At 52.1% G+C, this 12979-nt stretch overlaps 1 long non-coding RNA gene across 2 annotated transcripts; it reads left to right on the top strand.

The window, feature by feature from the left end:
- Window positions 1-681: 681 nt before the first annotated feature.
- Window positions 682-11835, top strand: LOC149860639 (uncharacterized). 2 transcript variants are annotated; one of them, XR_016443265.1, is made up of 3 exons: window positions 682-5364; window positions 5580-5796; window positions 7385-11835. It is a non-coding gene; the product is annotated as an uncharacterized LOC149860639 (long non-coding RNA). The 2 variants fall into 2 exon arrangements; XR_016443266.1 differs by having other exon boundaries at window positions 682-5796; window positions 7385-7616; window positions 8270-11835.
- Window positions 11836-12979: the final 1144 nt, after the last annotated feature.

Raw genomic sequence — 12979 nt, 5'->3', positions numbered from 1 at the left:
TTCCTATACCAAGAAGTTACAAGTTGACAGGCCCTAAGGCCTCAAAAAGCACAGACAGAAAAGAAGCAATAGGCACCAAGGAACATTGAGATTGGGTATTAGGAAAAAATCTCTCTAGGAGGGGGTGAAACACCAGACCAGGCTCCCTAGAGAGGGGGTGGAATCTGCCTCCTGCAGGTGTCAAAGGCCTGGTTCAAAGCCCTAGCTGAAATGATGTAGTTGGAGCTGGACTAGCTGTGGCCTCCTTAAGTCCTTTCCTCCCCAAATTTTCTATGATCAGCAGCAATTCTGGCTTTCTCAGGATTTTTTTTTGCTAATCAAAGGTATTGCACAATCTGTTATTTGTCCATGACTAAAATGAAATGCCATTAACATAGAGACGGAGGAGTAGCAGTGTTCCTTTTTAATCATGGAAAAAATAGATTTTTGGGTTCCTCTTTTAAATCCGAAAAACCGGGGTTTTTTAATAGAAAAACCAGGATCCTTGATGCTCAGCCGCCTCCCCACCACCACCCCCGGTTACTTTTAGAAACAAGGCAAGGGAGCCTAGGAGGGAACGGCGGGAGGCACTGTGCGCGGGCTCTCACGTAGTGCGCACTAGGACCCTGCACTCCGCTGGTTGCTGCGCATGCGCGGTGTTCTCCCCCCACCCCCCAAATATGCGGAGCGGCCTGCCAGACCGGCACGTGCGGGGCCACGCCGGAGGGCGGGGGGCGCAGTACCCTGCATGCGTGGCCGGGCATGCCTGGGTGTTTGCACGCATGCGCCTCAGGAGCCCCGCGTCACGACGGCCCGCGGGCGAGCGCTGGTAGTTCCGGCGCGGCCGGTCGCCTCGGAAACGGGCGTCTTCGCGAGCTCACACTTCCGGCAGGGTGCACGCTGGGAGCTGTAGTTCTGCCGAGGCTGCTGCAGCCTTGCGGTGCCCGAGCCTACGGCTGCCTGAGCCCGGCCGCGGCGGAAGCGAGGTTTGGCAGCCGGGAGATCCTGCCGCGTGCCCTGACCCCTGCGCTTGGCAGCCAAAGGGAAACACGTGGCTGCAGGCCGCGCCTGTAGCGCAGGCAGCCGGGGTAGACACGACTCGCCGGACTTCAGTTCCTGCGCCCGGGAAGCGCGCCAGGGCCGGATCGGAGGCTCGCGTTTTCATTGGCCGCCCTGAGGCCTGCGGTGACTGGGTGGAGTGGCCGCATGGGCGGGGTCAGCGCCGCTCCGCCCTTCTTCGCTCTGATTGGCCTCTGCCAGGCCAGGCGGGTGGGGGGGGAGCCCGCCCCCCTCCGCTGTCTGATTGGCTGACGGGGAACGGGGTGCGCGCTCCTCTGTGCGCCGATTGGTCCGACTCTGCCGCGTTCAGCTGTTCGTCTGCGCCGTGCCGGGAGCAGCCAGGGTGCGAAGTCCAGCACAAACTTTTCTTACGATGACCACTGCGCTGGTACATCAGTTCTACACCCCGTAAATGAAATGAGCGCTACAAAAGCGAACCAAGAAATTCCTGCCTCGAAACCCGTTTCCCGAATTACAGGCACAACGCGTCTCCGTACCCGGAGTCGGCGTAATTTGGTCGTCTCACTCTTTACGAAATCTTCAACGCGACTGACGAAATCCAGGGTGCCTGAGATTTTTAAAAAGGGTGGAAACATGGGTGCTGTCTTATCTGGTGCCTCTTGAGCTGGGGGGGCACGTGCCCCTCCTGATGCCAGTCAGCGAGGAGCCCGCTAGCTGGCTACATGGGGAGTGCGGCCTGATAGGGGGTGCGCTGGCGCTCTCAGGGGGTGCACGTGCATCCCCACACACCCCCTATGTGTTGCCCCCCTGGGTGGAAGGGAGAAGGAAGGTGTAAGAAACCAGTGTCAGGAGCTGGAAGCTGATCCAGGAGTAGGGGTTCAGCTTTTAGGATGACGTTGCCAGCAGTATGTCGGCCAGAGCTGGTATTAAGAATGATGTTCCTGTTATGTTCTGCATATTGTTTTGGTGCCCCACAAATTGTGGCGCCCTAGGCAACCATCTAGTTCACCTAATGGTTGGAGCGGCCCTACTCCGGTGGCTGTAGCAACTCCTGACACCGGTTCTGCACAGCCGGGGGTCTGCAGTGGCAGGTGGGGCTTGGAGCCTTGTCGCGCTGCCAGGCGAATACTGGACTTGCCAGTAGGAAGCGTGTGGTGTCTTGTAGCTTTATTTAGACTTGGCAAGCGTGGGAACATCGCCCTACTTTCAGATATGCTTGCGTAGCCCAGTAAGAGAGTCCTCGGTTAGCAGTATTTGAGAGGGCACATTCAGGAAAGGTCTGCCAGAAATAACATTCGCTGTTAAAAGCATTTTTATGGAGCAGATTTAAGAGCAAGGGAACGTGTGGGCTCTTGAGGACGTTCGTTGTGTTCTCTAGCAGAGCAAGATGTCCGATGGCAGATGCCCTGGACTTGGGGGAATAGATGTGAAGACATGTCAGTCTGGAGACTGACCACCGCTCTGAATCCGGGGGAATCCCACTGGCATCAGTGGGACATGCTTCCAGGAGCCAGGGCCCTCCTGGCACATGTGTGGGCTTGGAGTGTGCCAGCAGGAGGGGCTGGGGGATGCCGACTCACCAGCATCCCTGCCAGGACCTATTGCCTCTGCAGTGTGCGCTTGCCCTTCCTCCTTTAGCCCTTGAAGGCTTTTTTAAAATTGTTAATAGGTCGTCAAGCTTGAGACAATTTAACTCACTTTCCACGTGATTGGATTAGCATCACACTAACGTCATGACAGCTTTTGTGTCCTCTTCCGTGTCCTCTGCTGTTTGGTCTTCCCTGCTCGGCTCTGTTATGGCACCTGCCCCTGGATCTGAGCCATTCCTTTCCAGGCGCTTGTCGGCAGGCTTCGGCACCCACAGATCTTTAAGAATTTTGTTCTCTGCCTCAGTTCCCTTTTCTGGGAAATGGGAACGATGCTCCAGGGGCCAAGACAGCAAAGGCTGAGAAGTATTCAGGCACAGTGGTAGTGGAGGTGGTCCCCAGGAGAGACAGATGCCATTGCATATGTCTGAAGGGCAGACTGTCTCCTGAATTCCCATCCTGGCCTCTACAACTCTGCTGGTCCTCGTATGTTAGATGGGGAGAGCTCATGTATCCTGGCGCTGAGTCCATCAACTAAACACCCCTGTTCTTGATGCAGCACCCCAGCACGGAGGGTGAAGGCGGCTGGGTGGTTTCAGTGTGCACACAGCTTCCCATATTTCTGGGGCTTTTCCTGAGGGTCCAGAAGTTGTTAGCTTCTCTCCTGCCTGGGAGTTTTGGGGTTTCGGCACAATGATCAAAGGCACTGAGATGTCGAGATTCTCATGCACCCCCTGAGATTGGCCATGCACCCCCTGGACGCGCCAGCTGTGAAACTGGACGTGCACTTCTGGTTTCGCTGCTGGCTCGGTGATCAGCTGCTGTAAAACTCTCCGCTTTGGGGGCTGTGTGTATTTTGCGTGCATTTTGGAGCTGATGATCCAGGGAGCCTGGCTAAGTCGAGCCAAACGTCTACTGAGGTGAGGGAAATCTTTAGGGAAAGCATCAAATGGGGTTTTTTGCACAGGGCATATCCTGAGTAGAGTGGAAGGCTCCTGGCATTCGCCTCCTCAGGGGCCCGGGGATGGTGCTGTCTGTCAGAGCTGTCCGGATGCAAGCACCTAGCCAGCAGTGCCTGGGACTCAGGGGATCCTAGTCATCAAGGTCCATTAGAGAGACTCCAGCTGTGGTAGAACAGCTGCTTGCAGAAGCGAGCTGAATTCACCCTGCACTAGCTGAGACCTTCTCAGTGCAGCTCCAGGACCGCTGGGGTGCAGTCGCAGGTCAGACAGGCTGCCAGCCCTCCTCTCCTGTGTCCCTGACTTTCTGCTCCCCCTCCTCACCACGAGCTGGGTTAGTGGGAGATGGTCTCCCCCTGCCCCAACCCCAATCCCAGGAATCGCCAGGAAGTTGCACCTTCCTGAGCAGCAGCTCTGCAGAAAAGGACCTGGGGGTTACAATGGACAAGGACCTGAATAGGAGCCAGCGGTGCGCCCTTGGTGCCAACAAGGCTAACAGCATCCTGGGCTGGATCGGTAGAAGCGTTGCCGGCAGATCAAGGGCAGCGATTCTTCCCCTCTATTCGGCACTAGTGAGGCCACATCTGGAGTATCATGTTCAGTTTTGGCACCCCCACAACAGAAAGGATGTGGACAAATTGGAGAGAGTCCAGTGGAGGACAATGAAAATGGTTTGGGGGCTGGGGCATGTGACTTATGAGGAGAGGTGGAGGGAACTGGGTTTATTTAATCTGGAGAAGACTGAGAGAGGATTTAATAGCAGTCTTCAACTACCTGAAAGGTGGTTCAAAGAGGATGGAGCTGGACTGTTCTCAGTGGTGGCAGATGACAGAGCAAGGAGCAATGGGCTCACGTTTCAGCAAGGGAAGTAGGAAAAACTTGCTTACTAGGAGGGTAATAAAACCCTGGAGCAGGTTACCCAGAGAGGTGGTGGACTCTCCATCCTTGGAGGTTTTGCAGACGCAGCTAGACAAAGCCTTGGCTGGGATGATCCAGTTGGGAACAGTCCTGCTTTGGCCTTGTTCACTGAGCACCAGACCAAAGAGTCTGTCAAGGAGCAGATCAGTCAAGAAACTGGAACGCATGAACCATGGTTGGAGGTTGTGTGATGAAGGAGGCTGCAATGGTTTGGACACATCACGAGACGGCTGGATACTCTTGCCAACAGCATAATGCAGAGTGCAGTGGGGGGAAAGAGGAAAAGAGGTAGACCCAAGAATTGCTGGGGACCAATATTAAGGACTAGATGGGGTTTCAACTGACAAGCGTGCACTAAGCTAGCCAAACACAGAGGGTTGTTACAGCATCTAAGGTGCCCCAACAGTTGTAGCGGCCTCAGGAACGACTGGACTCATTCCTGCTTTGAGATGCCCTCAGGTATGCCTCTTTTCTTGCTTCTTACCTCAGAAGAAGTTTGTCAGTGCTGGAGCAGGGGCTTTGTGTCACCTCCTGTGACGTACACTGATTTCCCAAAACGGACTAATTGATCACCGAACAGCTGCAGAAAATGCAATGACAGAGGGTCAGTCAATGGGGAAACACCTCTCCAGCTGAACGGGCATCTCACTTCCTAATTGAGAGGATGCGGAGCCAGGAGAGACTTCATCCCCATGAAGTGGAGGAGGCCAACAGATGTGATGCATTTGTTGACATGAGCTTGGCATGGGGAAATTCTGGCAGCCTGCACAGAGCATATTTGGCAGTGATCTTAGCCCTAGGAACGGCAAGCTGTCCCTCCTGGAGACACGTCCCACGGATTTCCTTAGTCCTGAGCGATGCTCATGAATGAGCCCCAGGTCTTATGCTGAACTTTCCTACAGGTGAAGTTACATGAGTTGTTGGGTGTGGACTGAGGTTTCCAGTCACTTCTGATGCTCAGCTCCTACCTGGGGACCATTGTATAATTCCTCAGTCTCACACATAGGGATGCTAAGGTTGTCAATCGGGAGCTTAGCGCAACCAGCACCCGTTGTTGGTTTAATTGTCTTGCTTTTGATTTCAGTCACTAAAGCTGTGCCTGTGTGCATCATTGCAGACATCCCAGCAAACCTCAGCAGCCAAAGGAATCAAGCGCAGGCATCGGATCCAGCGCGGAGGAGATGTCTCGGCACATCAGGCCAGGGGTCCCTGCATTTCTGCTGAGATAGGGAGGAAGGGGAACTAGGACAGTCCATGACTTGAACTGCTGCAAGTTCCCCTTGCTTTAGTGGGCACGATCTCCCCTGCTCTGGTGGAGCAGAACCATTGCTGGGGTAAGTGCAGGCTGGCAAATTATAAACCAGTTCAAATCCCCCTCGGAGAGCAACCTCCTGGCTGTGCTGTTCCTGCTGGGGAAGTGCATGGGAAGGACTTGCATCCCTTGACCCTGCCACTTGCTGCCGTCCTCTCCTCCCAGTGTGGTTGTTGCTGTAGCCGCAGCAGCGCAGTGCCAGAGCCTGCCCTGGCGCACACTCGAGGCCGCGTCTCCTCCCGCAGCCCCTGTCCCATTCTCACTGACTCATGCAGCGCTGGGCCGTTTGGCAGGAGAAAGCAGGGGCCTTCCCAGAGTACTTGCTCTTATTAGGTAAGGGACGTTTGGACCCGTGTGACCTGAGATCATGGCCTCCTGGGTGACAAAGGGCTTGTCTTGAGCCAGGAGCAGGGGCTTTTTAGACACCAAGTCTTTTCACATGAGTATTTTGTCAAATAGTTGGAACTGAAATCCCAAAGCTTCTGCAGAGAGGTTCTTCCCAAACACGTCCTGGATCTTTCCACCCTTCCCTAATGCAGCACTTGTTTAGGGACATGAACTGCTGAGTTACCGGACAGTCTTCTGTTGCCCCTTAAAAAAGGAGTGGAGCTTCAAGGCACCGCTTTGGACTTCATGATTCAGCTGGTAACTTCATGTTTGCCTTCTCAGGCAGGGACACCTCCGAGTCCTGGCCAGGAAAGAGCAAAGGAAGTTGAGAACTGGAGAGTCTGGCATCTCTTTGAGTCACTGGAAAAGTTATTAAGTCTTTTGTCAAAAAATGGCATTTCCAGTCCTCCATTCCAGCACTTGCCAATGTGATTAGAAAGCACAAATCTGCCTTTTGTCTCCTCGGCTGGATCATCTTTGCACGGTGCCTTAGATTGAATTTTATTGCAGTGTTATTTAATTTGATGCTGCTTGAATGATGCTGTTGTTTTTTTCTCAGTTGTTCTCTCTAAGCTGGCTGGGAATGTTCCTTTCCTTTGCAGTAACTGAAAGTAGCTCTTCAATATTTCATTTTAATGATCTCCCTTTTTTCCCACCCCAGATTTCAGACAAAAATCATGCATCTCTATACAGCAGCTTGCAATGGCCGGCATTGGTTAGTCTCTCGTCACCTACCCTGGTATTCCCTTATAGTAACCGCTTGCTGCTACCTTTGGTCTGCACAGACCTACTTGTGCTGGTGTCCTCTATGCACCAGGGTGGTTTGCTGTGACGGGAACCTTTTGTAAAGGCGAAGGCAGGAGCAGCTGTGACTGCTGCACAATGCTGGTTTGCATCACCCCCACCTCCTAATGCCGTGTCACAATGCGTTTCACTGCAGGCACCGAGGGACACGGTTGGGCCTGTATGCATTCTGTTATTGTGCCCCTGGAGAAGGGAAGAGGAACAGGACCCACAACCCCAACTTCCTCTCCCAGTAAAATGATAATAATGGTTGCTGTGGCAGAGCTCTCCCAGGAGAGGTCCTAAGAGTTTAGTGCTTGCCTCCTCTTTGCGCCTTTGGAAATCTGCCCCATTGCACTGGCCTTATTTGCCCCTCTCAGTTTTGATACTGGTACTTTTCAGAGGCCAGCAAGTAACACCGTGTTTGACTTATCTGACAGCGTCCACCAGTGAGACCTGACAGCAGAGCGGTGTCGGGGGGACTGAGCTCTTCAACCAAGTACCAGGACGAGTTCATGCGGCGGTTGGAAATGTGTGGCTTTGAAGGTGATCCAACCTGGTGAAGCTCTTTTTGCACTCAACACAGCGGTACAGCTGCTCCCCCGTGTGCACGCCCTGGTGCACTTGGAGGTCAGCCGGAAAGACAAAGCTCTTCCCACACTCCAAGCAGAGGTGAGGGTGCTCGCCCCAGCGCGTTGGCTGGTACCCAAGGAGAGGGCATGTATGCTGGAAGCTGTCCCGATGCTCAGCACAGGGGTGGGCATTCTCCCTGAGAGCCCCAAGTTCCTGTTCATCTCCACGTATACGCAGCCCCTGCCCCTTGGGAACTGTGCCCTTGCGGCTCTTCAGGAGTCCCTGCCTTTCAAATCCTTCCATGCTCTTTTGGGTCTCCATTGTTCTCTGTCTCTGTTGGGTGGGGAGTTGGTTTCTGGTCTGAAACAGCTTCAGGTTGGCAGGCCCTGCCTCAGGAGGCTGCTGTTGCTCAGCTCTGCCCACTGTCTCAGCATCTGCTGGGTGGAGACAGGAGCCCAGAAATTAGTCCCTGTCCAGGAAAAGATCTTCTATTTCCCTGTGCTGGGACAACCCCAGAGTATGGCTGAGCCTCAATTACACTGTAAGAACAGGGGGTCCAGTTCCACGTGGACTCTAGGTCTCAGGTCTCACAGTTCGTAGCCCTTGTGCCCCAGTGGGAAATTCTGGTGGCAAGAAGGAGGCTCTTATATCTCCCCAAGCATGAAAGATGGTGAATCCAAAGACCATCTAGTAGGTTTGACATACAGCTGGAGCTATTGATTAAACACTGCCTTTATTCCTGACTGTTACAGAGAGGAGGAGCAGGGTTTCACTTCCAACTAAACAACAGGACTAGCAGAGTGGGGAACAGAGCACCAGCCTCTCTACAGCCTAATCTTAATAACCCCCAAGAGTTTCTTCCAACTCTGATAGCTGCCATGGGGCAATTCAAACAAGATCATGGCCTGCCAGAGGGCATAACAGAAGTATGGCCAGCTTGGGCTAAGCTATCAACTCTTGCATTGCTAAGGGAAGATGGAAATTTAAGTTCCCGGTACCCCAGAGATACCAGATTTGTGCCTCAAAATCAAGAAAACAAGCTGAGTTTGGCCATTCTAATGAGGACTCGAAAGGAAAGGGAAAGGAGAACATTTAGCATAACAGACAACTATAGGAAGAAACCTTCAACAGATCATGGCCTCGGTCACCCAAGTAAGTGGTTGTCTGAAGCATGATCCCTCAAAAGTATGTAAGGGGTAAAAAGCTCCCAGTGGCACCAAGGAAGGTGGGCAGAGATGCAGTGATCTGTGATGTGCAAGGAGGAAGGAAGAGAATACTTTTATAGATTTTTGAGATATTGATTTGAAAAGAGAGTGAACACACTCATCATACCCGTCTATCCAGCTGGCCATTTATTCTCAATAAAGGCTTGCCGTAATGGTTCTTGAAAGTGAAGCGTCCATGACAGACTGATGACAATGAAAGCTTGTATATGGGAAAGAAAGTAATTCATTTTGACACCACAGAGAAAAGGATGATGTTTGTAGGGGCAACTACAGCAGCCTTTTCATTTAGTGGGTGAATCCTTACAGAAGGTATGTACGGAGGGTGATGCATAGATGCATGTGCTCACATTAGAGATACAGATAAAAGAAGGAAGGAGGCATTTTTTCAGAATGGTAATTCCCATGGTATGGTACTGGTCAACCCAATTTCTCAGGAAAAAAAATGGTAATAAGATCACCTCCAGCAGAGATGTTCATTCAATAAAACATAGGTTGTGCAATGACTAGAACGAACAGATATAAGCAAACTCAAAGACTGATACCTTGCGAGAGAAACATGGTCACCACGCGGTATCATACTTGCTGAGTTCTCAAAAGATAAAATACAGAAGGAGAATGTCAGGGAAAGAAATGGTGGAAGTTCGTTTAAACAGAAAGCCCAGGCTTTGTAGCAAATTGACTAACAGTCTTATAATGCAGATTCGCTTTGGGATTCAGGGAAGGAAGCTTTACTTACAGTTGCTAAAGGTGCATTAAGTGAAAACCAATCACATAAGAAACACCAGGTGGGAAATGGAGGCCTCATGAAGCGTTGAAGGAAATAGAAGCCTTCAGTAAGAGAGTAAAGTGGATGTGGACCAAGTGATTTATGCAGAAAAGACGAGAGCTATAAAAAGGCAGATGTAAGAGATGTATCACGGAAAGGCTCGTACAGAAAACTGAATGCTAGAGAAGCTGAGAAAAATAATTGATAAGCTGGCTTAAATCCACAACAATTAAACAAAAAAATTGGATAATGTTGTAACCAATGCTATTACTGATGTGAAAAGAAAATTAACATGTAATCTGAAGCAAAGCTTGTGGTTTGAGATTTTACTATGAAGAGACTGTCCCAGAGAACATTTGCAGCCATTGGCACTGTAAATGAAGTTGAAATTCCAGCCAGCAGCGCAGAGGGAAGGAGAGCAGGAAAAAGAAGTTCATACGCTCAACCCTTGGAAGCATTAGGAGATGAAGCGTTAGGAGATCAAGCAGAATAGTGGCATTAGGAGCATTTTTGAAGTATTAAGAGATGAAGGGGCTGAGGACGAAGAAAAGGACACCGGACTACTAAAGGTATGTACATCCTCCTCCGCATAAGTCAGAGCAAGCATCTGTAATACAGACCCTTACAAAGTGAAAACTGGTTTTCACCAGGCTCTGTACTCAACTTCCCTTTTAAATCGCAGGGACAGGTGTCACCAAAGATCTGAAAACATCTGCCCCATGCAATCATCTGCCCCATCTGGGTCATGCAATTTTTGCAAAGAGGCTTCCCAACATGAAGCAAAATTCTAGCAGAATGAGAAAACTTTATAGAATGACAAAGCAAACTGTGGTCCACGGAGATGAAGATGCTAGGAAGCAAAGTGAGGGGGAAAACCTAGCTTTCTCCATTTACTAAGATGCTCCCCAAGATTCCCGAGGGCACATCTCAAAGAAGAGAAAGCCGCACAGGAGCTCCAGGGGCCCGACCCTGCCTGGAAATTCACAGGGTTTGCAGGATTGGGCCTCTTGAGCCTCCAGAGCAGCCGGTCAGGGCAGCTGAACGGTGCAGGAAACTCTCCTACCATCAAACAGATGTCTGCCGCAATCGAGTGGCGCAATCTATTACTGGCATTGTAGCGACCATGAATTTTAGGTATTGGTGGTGCAACAAAAAGGTATGGAGGTCCTTTTGCTTCACCTTTGTGACTCCATAAACGTTCTTTCGGAAACACGTGGATGTGGATGGGCAACGTGTTTGCAACCTTAGAGAGCACTGAAATGTGCATGCTGGGACTGTTAAGCATTTAGACCAAATACAACAGGAAAGAGAGTCAGGCAGGCTAATTCCCCAAGGGATGGTTTTTGGCAAATGAATGAAGGTGGTACAAACATGCTGGGACAGCAAAGGGGGATTATCTTGCAAAGAAATTGCTGGATATGGAAACAACAGGGGTTAGACCAAGGGGAAAGCCCCAGCAAAGGTGTCTGAGACAACCAGAAGAGGATATGAAGAGGCAAAGTTGGACAAGAGGCCTGAGTAACAACAGAGCAGTAGGGAGAAAGTGGATTTAAACCACCAGCCAAAATGCACAAGAATAGGACTGTAAAGGAGCAGAGAGAACAAGGCAATTCTGATCTCATGCAGCTCGGTGGCAGGGGTTGGGGGGGAACAGGAACCAGAACTTTACCCAGGGAAACAAGGGCTTTGTGATTCCTCAGCTTCTGGTCCCGGTAAAGCCCCTTGTCTCTAGCTTCAAACAATTCGCACTCCTTCTGCATGAAATGCACTGCCACGTCCTCAAAGGCCTCTGGGAGCTGCAAGCACAAGCATTACACCATCAGCATCTCCTGTTCCAGCCTCTTCTAGCCTTCACAAACCTGAGTCTTTACTCCTCAGCTGAAACAGCAGCTCCAGCAAAGGTCTGGCACGGACACAGCTCTACAGAAAGAGCAGGGCTTTTGTTCGCTTGAGCTCACGCCATCAGCACAACTGTTCCCTCTCTCAGTATATACTGTGCCTATAGGGGAGGCGCCGCTATCATAACACCGCTAGCAGAGACTGCAGTCCAGGAACCCTGACTTCCCTGGGGAAGCTGTTCTCACAGCAGGGACTTAGGGCAGTGACACGTGTGGCCAGTCCCACTGCCCCCAGGCGTGCAGAGAGGCTGGGACAGCACGGCAGCCAGACTCCTTTCAGCTGTCGCTGCCAGTGCTACCCCTGCTGCTGGCCCTGGCCCTGCTGCCTGAGCATCTTAGCTCATTCATCCCACATCCACTGCCAGGAGTGCTGGGCAGAGCAGGCAGACACTTCTATGGAGACTGGCTCAGGACCCGCACAGGCAGGGGATGAGATGGGGCTGTGGGCAGGTGTGGGTGGGATGAGATGGGGCTACAGGAGCATAGGGATTGGCATCCAGGAAAGGGACAGGTGATTGGGGCTGAGGCTGAGGCTGGGGCCAGGGCCAGGGCCAGGATTGTGAGGTAGCCCCAGTACAGTGGGACTGTGGAGCAGCACGGCTTGGCAGCACAGGGCAGCCATGCTGGATTGTAACTGGATTAGGCCACCCCATGCTGCTGGGCGGCACTGCAAGACAGATGCACTGTACTGGGGCCAGGCACAAGCTGTCATATGGGGAGCAGCTCTGCTCTGGCCTCAGCCCTGCGCTGTCACTGCCCCGTGATCCTGGCCCCAACCATGGCCCTGGTCCCTGCTAACCTTGGCCCCATCCCATCTGCCTGGCCAAGTGTGCCCTGCCCGAAGAGGTCCCGGAGTAGTGTAGAATAGGGATGTGAAAGGTTAAAAAGATGAATCGTTTAACCGATAAACCCAGTGATAACTGGTTAGCTTACCAGTTATTGCTTAGCATAAGGAGTGGTGCAGCCTGGCAGGAAAGGGGGGAATGGGAAGTCGTGCAGTGCCCTAGCAGGAGCCAGAACGCAGCAGGACAGGCGGGAGGGAGGGAGGAGGGCAAGGGGGACTAGTACCCATAGCCTATGGGGTTGAGAGGAAAACAGCAGGCAACCTAATGGCTGATCAATTAAGCAGTTAGCTGCTCCTTCACAGCTGCTCCCTACCTCCCAGCATGGGGCTTCGCCAGGGCTGTGTTGTCTGGAAGGGCTTGCCACCACCTCCTTCAAAAGGGCCCCCAGAGCCAGCTCCCAGCAGCAGCTGTCTGAGCTGCTGTGTTATTGGTTAACTATTTAACTGATATAATTAGACAATAATTAAACAAATTATTTTTTAAAACAATCTTTACATCCCTAGGTCAGTAATCTGCCGTGTAGGGAGTTTTGGGGAGCTGCTGCACGGCCCCTTGCCCTCCTGGGAGCGGCAGCCCTGGAAGTGCAGGCGCCAGGTCTCCGGGGTGGGGACGCCACTGCCTGGGTCCAGCTCCGGGATGGCGGAGAGCAGCTCAGCTGGAGAGGAAGGCATCACCTCCTGCTGCTGCATCTCGCAGCACTGAACTGCCCCCTTGGGCCGCTCCTGCT

This window comes from Crocodylus siamensis, chromosome 6 (assembly GCF_052110815.1).
Source record: "Crocodylus siamensis isolate JL-2025a chromosome 6, ASM5211081v1, whole genome shotgun sequence".
NCBI classification, from domain to species: domain Eukaryota; kingdom Metazoa; phylum Chordata; order Crocodylia; family Crocodylidae; genus Crocodylus; species Crocodylus siamensis.
This window is presented reverse-complemented; position numbering and strand designations above follow the sequence as displayed.